Source organism: Pavona decussata, unplaced genomic scaffold, assembly GCF_977016875.1.
Source record: "Pavona decussata unplaced genomic scaffold, jaPavDecu1.1 SCAFFOLD_254, whole genome shotgun sequence".
Taxonomy (NCBI): Eukaryota; Metazoa; Cnidaria; class Anthozoa; order Scleractinia; family Agariciidae; genus Pavona; species Pavona decussata.
In genome coordinates, this window is record NW_028145657.1 from 376056 (window position 1) to 393670 (window position 17615).

The following is a 17615-nucleotide window of genomic DNA, read 5'->3' on the forward strand; positions in this document are numbered from 1 at the left end:
CACAGTTTGTTGGTGTCTCCGACTTCTGTGCCCAAACAAGTTTCCAAGACTCGCTTTCGGTTTGCTTGGTTTGTTTTCTTTGAAGTAAACACTCGCCGCGATTTCATCTTCTTTTTGTCCTTTATCAAGACAGGTCTCAAGAAATGTTTTCATTTCATCGTGGTAGTTAATATATTCCTTCAGTATTGCTTCTTGTTCTTTAGAGATAGTTAAATTTGTTGCAACGCCAAGCAATTCAGTACCACAAGTGTCATCCCACAACATTTCCCCATCATCAGCCATTTTAAAATTGATGCAAAAATGCGTTGATTGCTCTTTTATAAAAGAAAAAGGAAGTCAATCCTGTCAAAGGATGACCAATCAAGTGGTTTTAACATGATGTAATCGAACAAACGTGATACTATTTTTCTTCGGTTAGGAAGTTTTTACTTTTGACTTCCTCTAAAGCTGACGTAATATTTCAATTCGCCACAAGAAAGGAAGTCTTAAGCGGTTTCCTCTTAAAATGTTGTGAAGCACGTTTACTTGATTTGGGACACTTTTTTTTGAAAAAGTGGTCGGATTTTTGATTTTTTTCTGATTTTTATATACTACTTAATTGCTTTCTGGTGTTAATTTTGGCTGTTGCTTGATTTTTTTTGGTTTTTTATGCTGAAAGGGGGGAGAATTGAGATTAGTTGAAAAATGTCCCAGGTCTCTCCTTTCTGGGCTACTAACTCTCTTATCTTGTAAATAGCATGCATATACATGCATGACCAGTGATGACTCTCTCAACCTTGTATTACTCAACAGAAAATTGTGGTGATAAAGAACGTCAACTGTTTTATGTAACAAACAAACAGACGCGAAAGTTGTAGATGTTTTATGCTTGAAATGTAACATTGTAAAAATGTCGTTTACTGTTTGCTCCTAAATCAGGCAGTCTAAAGAAAAGTCATTACTTTGGGTTTCGATAAACAGCGGCAAAAGGGTTAGGTCTCGGCAATGACCATATGTAAATTATCCGAAATTTAGACCCCTGTGGTCTTACCTCTGATAAGCGACCACCTCCCGTAAGCAACCACATATCCTTAACATTATGGGTGGTCGCTTACGGGAGGTTCGATTGTAGTTAGGTTTTGTGCATTTTTTCAGATATTTAACTGGTAGGTCAGTGTTCATTGAATGTAATATTACCATAGCAACCAATTTCAACAGGCAGGGTTTTTCACAACTTTCTTGTGGCAATCGTTCCTTTCTTGATGTTTTTGGGGAAATATTTTTTGGGAAGTCCAGAGATCCAACATGTGTGCCTTTTAGAATTCATGACATATTTTTCACGTCATATGAGACTGTCTTTTCCCGCTGCGGACGTCAACGGGAACACGTCTGGACGTACCATTTACCCTACAAATTCCAACTATCATCGATTCAAGATTCTCGTAGATATAGAGGGGGAGGATCCTCCACCGAACACAGAAAATGAAAAAAAAACGCCTGTTCTAAATAGGTAGTTGGATTAGCTACCTTTTTTTGCGGATGTTCCCGTACAGCTTGCTCCCGAGATTCCCAAGAAACGAGCTGACTGTGGTGAAATACAGAAGCCTTAGGACTTGGCAAGTCGCACTACGTTGCATGAAGTTCAGTTGGTTGAACACGTCGCAAATCCAGAGTCCTTTGGCGGCAAAGAAGTTCTTTAACTGCTTTCCTAAACTGTTGCATTCGTATGGCATAAATAAATGGATTCATTACAGAACTGGCATAAAATGTTATAAGTAGTGAATAAGAAATGCTAAACGTTTTCGCATTCGCATGTAAACTGATTGGTATGACAGTGTGAATGGCCCAGGGCAGAATGGTTAGTACAGAGGGAATAGTAACTATGAATAAAGTCACTGAGATCTTCTTATTTGAGCTAACTGCACCAAAAGGTTGAGAAGCAGGGCTGCTTTTGACGTTTACAATAATGATAACATAGGAGATTGCAAGTATAAGGAGAGTTAGGACAATGTACGATGCCACTGCGTACTGAGTTAGATCTGATGCATAGCTATCAAGGACAGCCATCCCTGATGACAGAAGCAAGGCTGTCAACCAACTGCCAAATATAATCTTAAAGTAAGCCCATTCTCTAATTAAGCAATGCCTAAAGGGAAACATTGTTGCGTGGAGCCGCTCAAGGGAAATCAAACAAAGATTAGCGAGGGATGATACTGGAAATAAGTTAATAAGGACCTTTAATTTAAGATAATCAAATTCTGTCTATGTTTAGTTGGGATGTATTCATCGGAAAGTGCCGTAACTGTTCCCACAAGTAAATCAGCCACAGTCAGGTTCATGATGAGGTACGTGGTGCGCTGACGTAAATGCTGGTTTGTGGCAAAGACGATTTGAGTGAAGGTGTTCATTAAAAATATCACAATGACTTCACAAACAAGCACTGCAAACAGGACTGTAGGCTTTTGCGGGGAAATAAAGTCGGAAGCCTTATTTTTAACGGAAGCTTGATTATCAGTGTCATCGCTCATCATCAAGTGGTTCTAAAAGAAACGTGAGCGTTCCTACTGCTGTAATCGGCTGACTTCTTCACTCAAACCCAACCTACAAAAGTTAAAAGAATTATTTTGATAACAATAGCCCTTTTCACGGTTAACTCTGCTTTTTTGAATTACATAGAAATCTAGCATGTATGTGAGGCAATTTCGGGCTATTTTGTCGTTTTAGCCCGAAATTGCCTCGCATCCACGTTGGATAACATTGTAATGCAAATGAGAAACATTAACCGTCAAAAGGGCTATTCCAAGTTAAGTTTAAAAAAACTAACACATTAAATATGTTATGGCCTTTTAATCATCCAGAAAACAATGGTTGATATATATACTCTTTAAGTGAATAAATAAAAACATATTGAGAGCTGGATCCTACTCTACCTTAGGCTACAAAGAGCTGTTCAGTGAACATAGTGCGGGTTTTTTTTTAAAAAAATAAAATATGGGGAAATGGCACAATCACAGGAAAAACCACAATCTACAATCTTCAAAATTTTCCTTTTATTATTACTCTTCAGGAAAAAAAATTGACAGCTTTAAAACTTACTAATAAATAAACAACTTGCAGTGGCAAAAAAGATTGACATGAAAATAAATAATGAAAAAATTTGAAACACAACTGGAGACTGGATTCTTCATTCGCGATTTTCTCTTTAAAAAAAACCTGACAAGTTAAATTAATAAGAATTAAAAACTTGTTATCGTATCCAGCTTTCCACCAAGTCTGCTAAATCTAGTTTTGCCTCGGTAAAAAACGTAAATTTCCCAGAGAAAGTAAGAGACTTGTCTATTTAAAGCGAGGCGAGCGACAGAATGGGTGTTTTTCCCCACTGATCTCCATTGATTTGTTATGGTACTATTTCGGCCTTTTCTCAGCTATCACTTAACTATGACGAATCTTAGTTAACTTCTACTTTGTAAAGTGGTTTTGTGATTTTGTTTCGTATCACCGGTGCCCCTCTCATTAGCCGACATAGTCCTGTTTTACCTTGCTATGACGTCGACACTCTCTTTCCTTGTCTCGGCTATCAAATGTGTTTGCGGATATCAAGGGAATATTAAATGGTAAAATTTCTTGCTTCGTGTCAGCTGGAGCTGGAAGACAAATAAAAGTATACGAGTATCAAGAGCTCTAAGAAGTCACCATAACTTTAGTATTCCTTTATGCATATTTTACCTTCCTTAATGAGATCAGAGCAGTCGTAGGATTACTTTACGATTTTTTTTTTTTTTTTATAATTAACTGCAAAACAGGCGTCATTGTTGTACGTTTTTCAGACGAGCGGAGGCAAGCGCGAGGCGAGCAATAAAGAGGGCCAAAAGAATAACGCCTCTTCTGCAGGATACTTCAGTCGGGAAGAAGGTTTATCCCTTGTCCGGTGAATTGCAACATTTATTTTTGGCCCGCGATCTAAAACTCCGAAGTATCCTCTCTACATAAATGTGACACCCCGGAGAGATGGCTGCGCGCAAAACATTTTACAAAATGACCGGCACCCTTTGAATCGGACAAAGACACCGAAGAACAATTTCTATATACGTGTGGCTCCCCAGCGTTAGGATCCATGGTAGTAATTGCCTTCCGACTCTCACTAATGACACCATGCATTATTTGGTTGAATTTATTGTAGGCGTGTTTCTATCTAGTTGTTTCTCCGGTTTTCTCCCGCGTTAAAACATAGCGTTCGGTTCTATTCACTCTGAGGCGGTTCTTTTACTCGATATCAATCGATAACAGGTAGATACCAGTCATGTTAGAATTCGGTACGATCTGTGAGATTCAGAGATTGAAAAAGGATGATTTCATACTTTTTTCCCCTATAGATTTGAATCACTGAACGGAACTGCAGTGTATTCAGGATACAGAACAAATTTGAATGTTTGGGACGATTTACAAGTTTTATGTTCTGATCGCCTTCCTAATTTTAATCAGTGAATGCAAACTAATTTCTGCCTCGTTTAAAATACACTTAATTAACTTACCTTTTTGTAAGCGTGATTATCACCAGAACTCAAGCTAAGAAACCGTCGTGAGTCGGAAATATGTTCCAGCCTAAAAATACAACAGCTTAGCTTCTTGTCGCTCTATTAAAAGTGCAGTTAATTTGCATTAAATTAGCCCTTCTTTTTTTGCAGTCGGCATTAAGGTCACGTTGTTATACGTATGGTGTCGATATTTCTCAACAGAAACGTTTATTCTTCTCTTCTTTATGAGAACTCAGACAATCTCCCATTTCATACCTTTTAAAATCGGAATGGCCTGTTATATTCATGCATTTAGTTAGCTGATTGCTCTTTTTGTACTCCGACCATGACGTAAGGGAAATCATCTATTAGATAAACATCAAACGCACGCTAATGACATATATGGTAAAAGCCCTATTCTCATTGGTTCTTTAAATGTCTCAGATGTTTTCACCTGGACCACTTGTTTTGTCTTCGATGAATGAACAAGACAACCAGGAAAACGCAAACTCCAAACAAATTTTCTCTCATTTGACATTTCGACCTGAAAAAGCGATTTCTTTATTTGCGCAGCTCGTCAAAAACAGCCATCAATGAACAAATATAAAATTTAATACTGAGAATCAGGCTAAGTAAAAAGCACTTTGGTAATCAAGCCTTCCGGCTAACCATTATGGAAAGTTGGCCGTTTTGGTCTATGAGTCGGTCATTTCAAAGGGCACAACGAGGCAGTGGCTTAAAGGCCCATGTTCACCCAAGAGACATTGCGCGCCGAGCTGAATTTCGCACAGTCGAAAATGCAGAAAATTACCGGCGAGCGCTAAATAGCGAAAGTAATCCACATTCATCGAGCTCATTTCCTGGAATATCACTATTTTTCGTGTCACTAAGCTTTGTATAATATCCTCTCGCTTTATTTATGTGGATATTTTCGAGAACAGTCTTCGTGTGGAATGGAAAATTGGAAAATCGTCGGTCGCTTCTAATTAACATCTCGCCGTTGACAATGTAGTTGTACAGTTTTTATTCCGAAGGAATGTATTCGTCTCGCTTTTATTCTGAAACAAAGAAGCAGGAGGATTTGTTGTCCCCATGCATGCATCTGTTGTAACGATGCTCCTGATTTCTACGGATGTCTGACCTTAACACGTAAGTTTTTTAGCTCCATTCGGGAAGAGACGTAATAAACTGTATGGTTTTCTAGGTGGCGTTCTTTCGTTTTTTCTTCTTCGCACAGGCAAAAAAATTAAAATACTCATTTGCTTAGTAAGCTGCAGATTCATTCGTAACATCGTTGCTTTATCATTAAAGGTAGAAATAATTTCATGATAGTAAGATAGACCGGATCGACGCAGCTCGCTCTAATTTTCAAAGCGATATTAACTGAGCTAACGAGTCCAGCACTGTTAATTTCATTTCATGTCAGCTTTTATAATAATCGAAAGGACACTATAAGATTACTGTCTAACTTATACAACAATAATATGAAAATCTTCGGACAAAATAATTTAATGTTCAGGGCTGCCGGCTTTAACTGTTCGACTGTTTCGCCGCGTCGCTCAAAGGAATGAATGCAGAAAAACGAACCACACCTCGAATTTCGTTCGCCGAGAATTTTACACAAAGGAGTACAAAAAACTCGAGCGCTTTGGAGAGTACATATTTCTTATAGGTATAGAGATTAAAATAAATCGGAGCGACTGAAACGAAATCAACCAGTCCGATTTGCGTGGTCTGATTTATTTTGAATGCGCCAGGACTTTCATCCCAGCGGGAATATTCTGGTAAACCAATCAGATCGCAAGACTAAACAATAGAAGCGCTTTTAAACAATAACAAACGGCCACAAAGCCGAATGGGTGAAACTGGGCCTTTAAAAGTAACACCAACTTTTAATTCACAGAATGCTCTTTCCCAGTAGCTTACGTATAATTGCACCTGGTCACGTGGATTGTTTCATCCGTCATAACATAATAATAATAATAATAATAATAATAATAATAATAATAATAATAATAATCTTTATTTGTGCTTTTTTTTAATGTACATGGTTGATTCTTACAATCTTGTAGTGGTATACGTAATACATAGTATTACATATATGATATTACGTATCATATAGTGATAACACCTCTCGTGTTGGAAAATATACAATTTTTGCTAGGTTTTGTTGATTTTAATTGGTGGTTACGACTGAGATGAGTTAAAAATCTTTGATATTTTACATGTACCATAAAAAGTCAACCACAATGCTTGGTTCAAAGGTTAAACCTTTAAATACAGAGTTTACACCTAGAGGGGATAAGAGAGCACGAGATGCAACCTAATCATTATTATCGCGCGGTCTTCCTTTGAAAGAATACCGTCTGATAATTATGTTTTCAAACTATGACTGAGCAAGGAAACTGCAGTTAAAAATATTTTTCGCCAGGACGAACAAATCTCTCCTGAATAATGAAAGCCTGAAAACAAAAGTTTGTTTCGTCATTTTTAAGCAAGACATCAGTTCTAAAGGAGAATTGAATTTTTTTCTAATTTACTTTTCAGTATTCTTCAGCTTAGTTGAGTTACAGCATCTTTAGATTAGGAAAAGCACAGTTTTTTATGACGATACAATACAGTTTGCATTTTAAACCTAAAGTGAAACTGTGTACAAATTTGATAAGTCTCATTGCTTGTCCTTGATGGTGTTAGTGGAGCGCGATGGCCGATACTGTTAAGCAGTTAAGCCCTAATCGCAATAGAAACCACCGATAGACGTCCACTGGCAAGACAATTATTTTAACGCTCCAGAACACATTTTATTTACCGTAATAATTCAACTTCAATAACTAAAAAAACTAATATCTGCCACCTATCTAAGCTGCCCGCATGGATTTAATAATTAGATAAACAATATCCTAGTTTTGATAACTATAAAAAGGCTTTGAATAACATGTGTGACTATGAAAGACTATCTAGAGCGAGCCCCATTCACACCAGCAAAACATGTTTAATTAAACCAGGTTCAATAAAATGAAAATTGGTAACAGAAAGCAGAGCCATTGGCTTTGACATAGGATTGATGTAAAGTTTAACTTATGCTTTCATTTGTGCAAAATCTGTAGCGGACAAAAATCCAAAAGCAGCTTTTATGAATGAAACAGCTTGTAAACGTGTTTAAGCCTTGGCGTGAATGGGGCACAGTTTTGATACTGGGTTATCTTAACACTGCGTTAAAAAACCAGGACATGATAGAACAGTATACACTATATTCCATGAAGCGCAATGGGCTGATCAGATGTTGGCACCAGAGTCTTCCTAAAAAGTGTCCTCACCGCTTTCCTAAACTCTTGCATTCGCAAGGCATAGATCAATGGATTGATTGTAGAATTGGTGTAATACAAGAAAAGAATTGCATGATTAATATGTGATTGTCTCGAGTTGGACAACTGAATCCACAGACCGTCTGGACTGGCAACGTAAACAGCCCAGGGTAAAATGGTCAGTATGGAGACAAAAGCGACTATGAACAAAGTTACCGACAGTTTCCTGCCTGAGGCAACTAAACCAAAAGACTGGGGAAGGGGATTGGTTTTGACTTTAAAAGCAATGATGACACAGGAGACTACGAGTATAAGGAGGATTAGGACAATGAATGATATCCATAGGTAGTAACTAGGTACCGGTTTCCAGAGATAAACAACAGAAATCACAGATGTAACGAGGAAAGCAAACAACCAACAGCCTGTAATGATCTTCAAGTAAACACGTTCCCCAATTAAACAGTGCCGAAAAGGATAAAGCGTGGCGTGAAGTCGCTCTAAAGAAATTAAGGAAAGATTAGAAAGGGAAAGTACTGGGAATATGCCGTAAATGATTAAAATACTGAATTCTTTCCAACTAAACCCAAATTTAGGTTCCATCCATGGGTAGTAGATTTCCAAAGGTCCTGACACTGCGCCAGTCAATAAATCAGCCACAGTCAGGTTTATTATCAGGTACGTAGTGCGCTTGCGTAACTGACGATTTCTTGCAAAGGCGATGAGAGTACAAGCGTTGATTACAAATATGCTTGTGAATTCAACGATGAAAAGAACGGACCAAATGGCGCCAGGCTGTTGTGCGGGAAGTTCTTCTTCTGTCGTATTATTCATCCTCACGTAAATATTGAGTCTCTTCCTGCTGTTATCTTCTTCTTGTGTTCACTTGATGCAAACTACACAATTTGGGAAAGAAAAATTTCAGAAATTACTAGAAGCTTATAACACTTAAACGGGAAATGAAATCCGAATCGACTAATTTTATACCTAGTTCTTTTGAGTATTTCATTTTTTTGTTAGATAAGTGATATCAAAATATTTCCAACACAGGCAGAAAATAAATGCATAGCACAATCTGAGGAACTGCTTACTGTACTGATCCAACTGGCTCGTCTAGTTTTCAATTTAGATTGCTTCTTTCTTCCGTTTTCCTTCGATTGAATTTAAACTGTTGTGCTATGTCAGGAAGTTCTTCTTTAGTCTAATTATTCATCCTCAAGTAAATATTGAATTTCGTCCTGCTGTTTTCTTCTTCTTGACGGTTCACTTTATGCAAAGTACACAATTTGGGAAAGAAAAACTTTAGAAATTTCCAATAGTTTATATCACTTTAACGTAAAAGAAATCCTAATCCGCTGATTTCATACCTTGAGGTCTTTTTGAGTATTTCAGGGCAGATAAAAGGTGCAAAGAATATTTCCGACGCAGGTGCGAACAGAAATTCAGTTGTAGAACAATGCGAAGAATAGTTTATTCCACTAATTCATACTCCTCTAATTTTCGGTGGAGCGTTTCTCTTCGATTCTCTACTTACCTCTTATTATTTTGCGGTGTGATTTAACCAATATTCAGACTTCATTTTGTGTCGGACACTTCTGACGGTTGAGCTTTTAGTTGTTGTCCAAGCGAAGCCATTTTGCAGTAAATCAACCTTTCTTAATTTTGAAGGTTCGATAAACAGGTGGAATTATCACAAAAGGGTGCACGTTATTATGCGGTGTAATCAACTTACCTCTGAGTTGAAGGAAGAAGAACAAATTACTTTTTACCCAGTGGAACACGTTATTTTTCCATAATTTGGCGATTATTGACGTCTCCTGCTTGGATATGAAAAATGTTAAGGCTGCCGAATTGTCTTAGGTATTGCGGCTGATATCACTTTACTTTGTTGTGGGAGAGCGAGGCCTAATTACCTTGTCTCCATTTGCACGAAACGGCGATAATTTTTATTATGTATGACGCAGCTGCTGCCAGGCAACGATGCAGCAGTAGAGGCTTGGTGATGAATAAGTTCGTTCTCAACACTCTACTTCCAGGTTAGGTAACCGGTGTATGATGTAACAATTAGTAAAAAAAGAAAACAAAAAGGAATAAATAAAAGAAAAAAAGGCAGAAACAGAAATACAAAACATAAAAATAAAATAAAAACATATAACAAAGCAAACGAAAAACCTCACCGATGGTGAAATAAAAAATTACCTGGTACCTTTTCATGTCTTACACTAGTCATTCAAAAGCCAACAACGCTTGGTCTTTCATGTTTTTTCCTCAATCGTGATACTTACACCTCAAATTTTACAGTTTCAGATACCAAAAGATGTAGTGTCCCCAATGTAGTTGCCGTGTTATCCTTTGAAAAGGAACGATGATAGAAGACGAATATCAAGATCTATTGTCTATTTTTCAAAAAGTCTAATTACTTTAAATTATAGCATCAAAACTACAGATACATTCAACTCTCTCATAGCGACCACTTCTCGTAAGCAAGAGACTATGAGGTAAGAGAGCGAATCTCCCATACATGCCCCTCTTCCTATGTAAATTTTTTTTCAATCTATTTTTGTTTGCGTTGCTATTTTAATGTCGATATTTTATTGGTCAGTTAGAGTGACGTCAGTTAATTTTAAACTCAATGGCAGATTATAATTTCCTAAAATAGCATGGCGCGTCTTGTCGTAAGCGACTACCTCCCGTAAGTGACCACTTCGTAAACAACCGTTTTGTTTCTCAGTTAAATACTATTTCAAGAGCTCTCTCGTAAGCGACCACCACTCGAATTTCTTAAGGGACCGCGAACGCTTTTAGGCCAGAAAATTGACATATTTTTTTGTTTTCTGCTTCTGGTAAGCGACCACCCAACATAATCACGTATGATCGTTAGTAAGTCATTACTCAGAAAAAAAACAAAAGTTCAATTTTTAATGACGCTACCCAGGACTGCTGACAGATAATAACAGTTTACAGACAGAGAAGATGCCTATAATTAGATCTGTAGGTAAAAGGGAATTGCAACAGTGATCTGTTCCAAAATGTTATACAAAGTTTCGTCAGGAGAATGAATAGATGTGAAATTATCAAATAAATTAGTTTCTATTTGCCTTATTTTAGCTGCTCAGGTAACATTTTTCTGTAACTAATTAATCTTTCCCGCAAGCGACCACCTCCCGTAAGCGACTACTTTGTCGTGCCCCAAGGGTGGTCGCTTACGAAAGAGTTGACTGTATATAGACAAAATGTACCTTTAATTTCTTCGCTTCCTTTCTGATTAAGTTATTTCGAATTTAATTTTTTTAATCCTGGTTATTATGGGGAATAAGTCCCTTTACAGCTCTTCTGAATTCGTGCATTCGTACGAAATATATCAGAGGATTCACCATTGAACTTGTGTGAAACAGCAGAATCGTTGCAGTATTAATGTCATACACTGTTTTTGGGGACAACCGAGACCATATCTCAGGTGGGATGGCGACACAGATACCCCATGGCAAAATAAAGAGCAGGGAAACAGCAGTAACTATAAATAAAGTTGACGATAGTTTTCTATCTGACGCAATTGTGCGAGAATGCTGAGGAGGAGGCTTGGTTTTGACTTTAACAATAATAATAACATAGGAGACTGTAACTATGAGGAGTGTGAGAACAATGTATGATGCCCATATGTACACCGTTTGTTCTGCTAAATGAATTATAATAAGGACAGCTAGAATTAATGAAAGAAGCAAGGCCATCAGCCAACTGACAATTATGACTTTAAAGTAAGTCCATCCGCTAATTAAGCAATGCCTAAAGGGGTAAACTGTTGCGTGTAGGCGCTCTAAGGAAATTAAAGAAAGACTACTAAGGGAAGATAACAGAAATATGTTTCTAAAAGTTATGATAACTATTTTCCTCTCTGCACGTTCGACATTTATCGTCGACACGAAGTATGTGTCTAAAGGTCCCGACACCGCTCCCACCAGAAAGTCAGCCACAGTCAGGTTTATTATTAGGTACGTAGTGCGCTTGCATAAATGGCGGTTTCTTGCGAAGACGATGAGAGTGAATGCATTGAGACAAAATACCACAATGAATTCACTGATGAACACCCCAAACCAAATGGTATCCTTTTGTAGGAGGAGAGCCTCAGCAGTTGTGTTATTCATCCTTAAGGAATGTTTGATGTTCCTTTTGCTTTATAAATTCTTGTTTGCATTCAACGCAAGCTGAAATTAATAAAACATTAAAATTTAAATACCTCTGGTTTATTTCACCTCGTTTCAAGCGTAATATTTAGCTTTTTAATATAATCGGATTATTGTAGCCAAGGTTTACCATGCAATAACTCCGGTTTGGCTGAACCGGCGCAAGTGAATCTCGAACCTCAATGTTTCCCGGGACGATAGTCTAAAGAAAAATCGAGAATATGTTGTTAGCTAGGTTTTTTAGGAACTCTTGTTACTGAAAATTATTTTGGCTTATGTCATGATCACTTTTTATGGAGGTGTCAGTGGTGGGATGAATGAATGAATGAATGAATGAATGAATGAATGAATGAATGAATGAATGAATGAATGAATGAATGAATGAATGAATGAATGAATGAATGAATGAATGAATGAATGAATGAATGAATGAATGAACTGGAATGAATGAATGAATGAGTGAGTGAGTGAGTGAGTGAGTGAGTGAGTGAGTGAGTGAGTGAGTGAGTGAATGAGTGAGTGAGTGAGTGAGTGACTGAGAGAGTGAGTGAGTGAGTGAATGAATGAATGAATGAATGAATGAATGAATGAATGAATGAATGAATGAATGAATGAATGAATGAATGAATGAATGAATGAATGAATGAATGAATGAATGAACTGGAATGAATGAATGAATGAGTGAGTGAGTGAGTGAGTGAGTGAGTGAGTGAGTGAGTGAGTGAGTGAGTGAGTGAATGAGTGAGTGAGTGAGTGAGTGACTGAGAGAGTGAGTGAGTGAGTGAATGAATGAATGAATGAATGAATGAATGAATGAATGAATGAATGAATGAATGAATGAATGAATGAATGAATGAATGAATGAATGAATGAATGAATGAATGAATGAATGAATGAATGAATGAATGAATGAATGAATGAATGAATGAATGAATGTCGAACTGAACAGGAGCCAAGGAATCAAATAACTTAATAATAATTTATCAACTTGTTATAGCGCCTTTTGACATAAAAATGATCAAAAGCGATTTACAAATATTAGGAAATAGACCATCTCCAGATAAAAATGAAGTAAAATTGAAACTTTGAAAATATGAATAACAACGACAGAAATATCAAAAACTTGAAAAATCCTCTTAAAAGCTAGCCTAAAGAGATGTGTTTTTGCATGTTCTTAAAAACGGCGCCAAGTGATTCGATCTCATTGATATGCGTGGGAAGGCTGTTCCACAACGAAGGTGCGGCAGCGTGAACTGAGAACGATTGCCTTTAAGTTGTGAGTATGCGCCGCTTTGGACGATCTAAAAATACCGTATAATTCGGATGCAGTGAATATGCAGAACAGGACCGAATGCTGATTACATTACTGATGTAACTAGGCGACATGCCTTAAAACTAGTGATAATTAATATTTCAGAGTAGATGCGATAAAACACTGGCAACTAGTGAAGTTCATAGAGAACCGGAGTGATTTGGTCATACTTCCTAGTGTTTGTTATTAACCTAGCGGTGGTGTTCTGGACTCGTTGTAGTTTAGAAATCAAATCATTGTCCCTTTTTGAGGCAAAGCTTAAAAGTTTGTGAATGATGATTGTTTAGCTATTTTTAAATTCGTTTGATCTTGTGAAATCATTTTTTAGGTAATTTTATTTTTTATTTTATTTTTAATTTGCAGGGCCCCACTGAAAACCGCGAAGGCGAGTGGGCTCCCTATATTATTATTATTACTACTATTATTATTATTATTATTATTATTATTATTATTATTATTATTATTATTATTACTATTATTATTATTATTATTATTATTATTATTATTATCTGATATTTAGGCAATTGTCCAGTCTTGAAGTCACTATGGGATGAACTAATGTCTGAAGGCATTCCCTAGAAAAATATTTAGAGATACGATGAATATTGTGAATATGACAGAAAGAAGCTATACAATTTGATTTATGCGATTGTTCATACTCAGTGTGTTGTCTATAATAGCTTCCAAGTTTTTAGCATTTGAAGAAGGATCAATAGTATGATCACCAACTAAAAGGGCTAAGTTTATTGAGCTGCTGACGAGTCCCAATGACAAGAAACGCAGTTTTATCGTCATTTAATAACAATTTTCCATCAGTCAACCAGTTCCGTATATCGCGTATACACTCCTCCATAGCCTGTAGCGCCACAGGCCTGTGCGCTATATTCATTCTCATCCGGTGTGTAACTGAGGTACAACTGTGTGTCGTCCGCACAACAGTGAACTTGCGGTTAAGGTGGCATTCGATAACTTTGAACAGCGAAGAAGTGTAAATGATAAACAATAGGGGCCCTAAACACGACCCTTGAGGGACACAACAGCCAAGCGAGAACTGCCTAGACACTGATCCACCGATGGAAACTTGCTGGCTCCGATTTGATAAGTATGAGTGGAACCATCACATGGAAGCCAGCTATTTGTTACAAATTAAAATGATTAGGCCACAAAGAAAGTAAATAAGGGGTATCGAATGGTCCCATTCAATTTAAAAGTGCTCGCAAAATTTGGCCTTTGCTCGAATTGCTGGCGAAAAATTGCAAGGGTGCTCGCTTGCTCGTGCTCGCAAAAATTTTGCAGCTCGCATTCTCGTTAGCATGTGCTCGATTGCTCGAAATTTCGTTAATCCTATTAATAATTAAAAGAGAGATTCCGGCTAGCGGAAAATTTACGAAGTACTCGAAGTGCTCGCTACTCGTCAACTGTATTTTTCTAAAGTGATCGCTGCTCGTCATCTGTATTTTCTAAAGTGCTCGCTGCTTGCCATCTGTATTTTCTAAAGTGCTCGCTGCTCGCAAGAACAATTTGACAACTGCTCGTGCACGCAAAATGAAACACACTGCTCGCATGCTCGCAAATGCTCGCAAAGACCATTCGATACCCCTTAAATAGCTGAAAGGGCTTTATTAATTTTTCACTAATTTAACAACACAAACTTGCGACTTTTGCTTTTTTCTACCATCGTTTTTTAAACACCTCAGTTAAGTGAGGAAACAATCGCAGCGATCGCGTCGATCGGTGAATAGTGGTTCCCAAATGATGGTAACCATGATCACTAAACATTTTAGATCTTTAAGACGATCGTAGCTAACGATCTTATGGAAACTGTTCTTTACAGAGATTTGGAAGTTAATGACAACAGGACAAATTCGACCATGAGGAGGGCTTTTTTCGACAGCTGAATCATCACAATGCGATAGTAATATTTAATGAGGTAAACACTGGCTCCTTACGTGCATTTAGGTACGTTTATTTGTCGTCTTTCTGTGAAAAAAAAAAAAAAAAAAACAAGGTGAAATAATCAAGGTTTTATGGAGAACGAGGACACGTAACCTGGCTTTCCTTTCTCTTTCTGAATTTTCCATCTCGCTAAAGAATTCAGCACCTTTATAGTCCACCCACCATACACAAATTCTATGATATGGAATTATCTAGAAGCTGTTCAGAAAAATCGAACTAAATTTCTAAGTTACCTCTTCGCTAATTTCATCGCCGTCGATGCTTAAGGTCCCTATCAAAATAATATCAGTCATACATTAATAGCCGACAGAAAATATAATGTATTCACAAAGGAAAAACACAGACGCTCTAATTACCTTGGTGGTTTATGAAACAATTTCAAAACCTTATGTTCCAAATGTCTTCCTCTATTCGATTAAACAAAAACAAGTTCTTTTCGTTTTTCTTTTGCCTATATTAGGCTGCAAGGTATTTTAAGCCTTTGCTTCTCTTTTAGCCACCTAAAGAACTCCAATTAATACTTTTGTCGGAGACTCTCATGGATTACACTTTACCGTGACGATAATTTAGAAGCGATCAATTTAATTTGCATCAAACTAAACTTTTAAATTCGGTTTGGACAGGTATTTATGAATAATTTATTTTCTTTTTAAGCCAATAGGAGTGTGTGTTTTCCCTCAAACGTCAGTGCAGCCATAGTCCTTTCTATTTTTGGACAGGTCAAAACGTTCATTATTAGTAACTGACTACATCTAGAAGGAAGTAAATTAAGGGAACAATTCAAATCACGTGTCCTGGACATTTGACATCTTCAAGAAACAGCAACTGCTAACCTTCACTCCAACCCAGGGTTATTTTTGAGATTGCTTAGTGTCATTTGCTTTGGCCCGTTTGGGTCAGTTCTTTGAGTTAGGGTTAGTTTTGGGTTAGAGTCGGGGTTTGGGCGTCGACTAGTCACGTGACAAACCTTCTCATCACACTGCAACACCCCAGAGTAACTAGGCATACGGTGGTGTGTTTGTTAAGCGAAAAAGAGTTTGCCCTGAAAGGTTAATTTCAAAACTGACCAGCCCCATGACTTGCACTTTGGGCTTTGTTTTGAAATGGAGCTCTTGAAGGCTTGTACCAACTACTTTCTCAAACTAAGTCCTTAATTATTCTTTGCTTAGACTAACACAAAACTTCCTAGTGTTACTAATACTAAAAGCTAACAGCAGTTTTCGGAGTCTACGATATCGAAATGTAAAATACACTGGAAAAAGAAAATTTCATTAATAGCATCTTACTGCAAAATTCAACGTTAAGACGTTCTTAAAATACATAAGAAAAACTTGAAACTTTTAAAAACGGATGACGTTTCGACATTACTTCACTTTATTATCAAGTCAAAAGTTGGAAATTATTCTTTCCATCCCCCTATGGGTATGATTCCCAAAGGTAAAACGAACTAGATAAAAATATAATAACTAGATTACTAGATGAAAAGTTTGGCGCGAACCGAATCAGTTTAAGTGAGAGCATTGACATTGATGTCAACATATCAACAACATCTCGTCCTGTCATCTATCCTTCTTGGAGAAGCTTTTCCTGTGCAGGGGTCTAAAAGTTTCATTTGTACAACGTAGTTCCAACGAAGAGATCCAAGCCAGCTTCGGAAAGCATTTTAGAGACTACCTAGAACCTCTCAAGACCTAACTTATCATATTTCTTATCGTTATTTCTTCTTGGGATAACCGAAGGTCCCCTTGCTCGGCAAATTCCTTACTTTTATAAAAGTTTGTAACATTTGCCGGCAAAACAAACAAAAAAAAAAAAAAAAAAAAAAAAAACAAGGTGATGTCAGCGTGCAATCCACGGGCAAATGGACCGCGCGGATTAGCCAATCAGGGTGTGCGCTTTGTGCGGAAAGCAAGTATCGAAACATGATCGCTAGAAAATGGCCTATTCTGGTCATGCATATATAGTCCACCTACAATACCGGCACAGAGTAAATGACCTATAGAATTATCGATACAATCGCAAGTGAAGTAGTTATTAAGAGGTAGTTTAGAGAAAACGAATTGAGTTTCGATGTTACCTTTTCGCTGGTTTAATCGTCGTTGATGCTTAAGGTCCCTATCAAAATAATACCAGCAGTTAATATCGGAAAGAAAATAAAGCCTATTCACAAGGGGAAAACACAGATGCCTTAAATGCTCTCGTGGTTTACGAATCAATTTCCAAGGTCTTCCTTGAGTCGATTCATTTAAAAGGATGTTTTTTCTTTTGTCTACTAGGCTAAAGGTTTTTACTAACCTCTTGTGTTAAGCCTCTCCTTCTCTTTTCTCTCCGTCAACGCGGAATTCAAACTAATTCTTCTTTCGGAAATTGC

General features: G+C 37.3%; 2 long non-coding RNA genes across 2 annotated transcripts; both read right to left on the reverse strand.

Annotated features, from left to right (window-relative positions):
• Window positions 1-704: 704 nt before the first annotated feature.
• Window positions 705-4662, reverse strand: LOC146456407 (uncharacterized). Its single transcript, XR_014858777.1, has 3 exons — window positions 4512-4662; window positions 3517-3623; window positions 705-2580 (listed from the first exon to the last, which is right to left on the reverse strand). It is a non-coding gene; the product is annotated as an uncharacterized LOC146456407 (long non-coding RNA).
• A 6032-nt stretch (window positions 4663-10694) lies between these two features.
• On the reverse strand, window positions 10695-16863 carry LOC146456408 (uncharacterized). The gene is made up of 5 exons (XR_014858768.1): window positions 15601-16863; window positions 15478-15515; window positions 15238-15268; window positions 12107-12178; window positions 10695-11997 (listed from the first exon to the last, which is right to left on the reverse strand). It is a non-coding gene; the product is annotated as an uncharacterized LOC146456408 (long non-coding RNA).
• Between the last annotated feature and the right edge of the window lie 752 nt (window positions 16864-17615).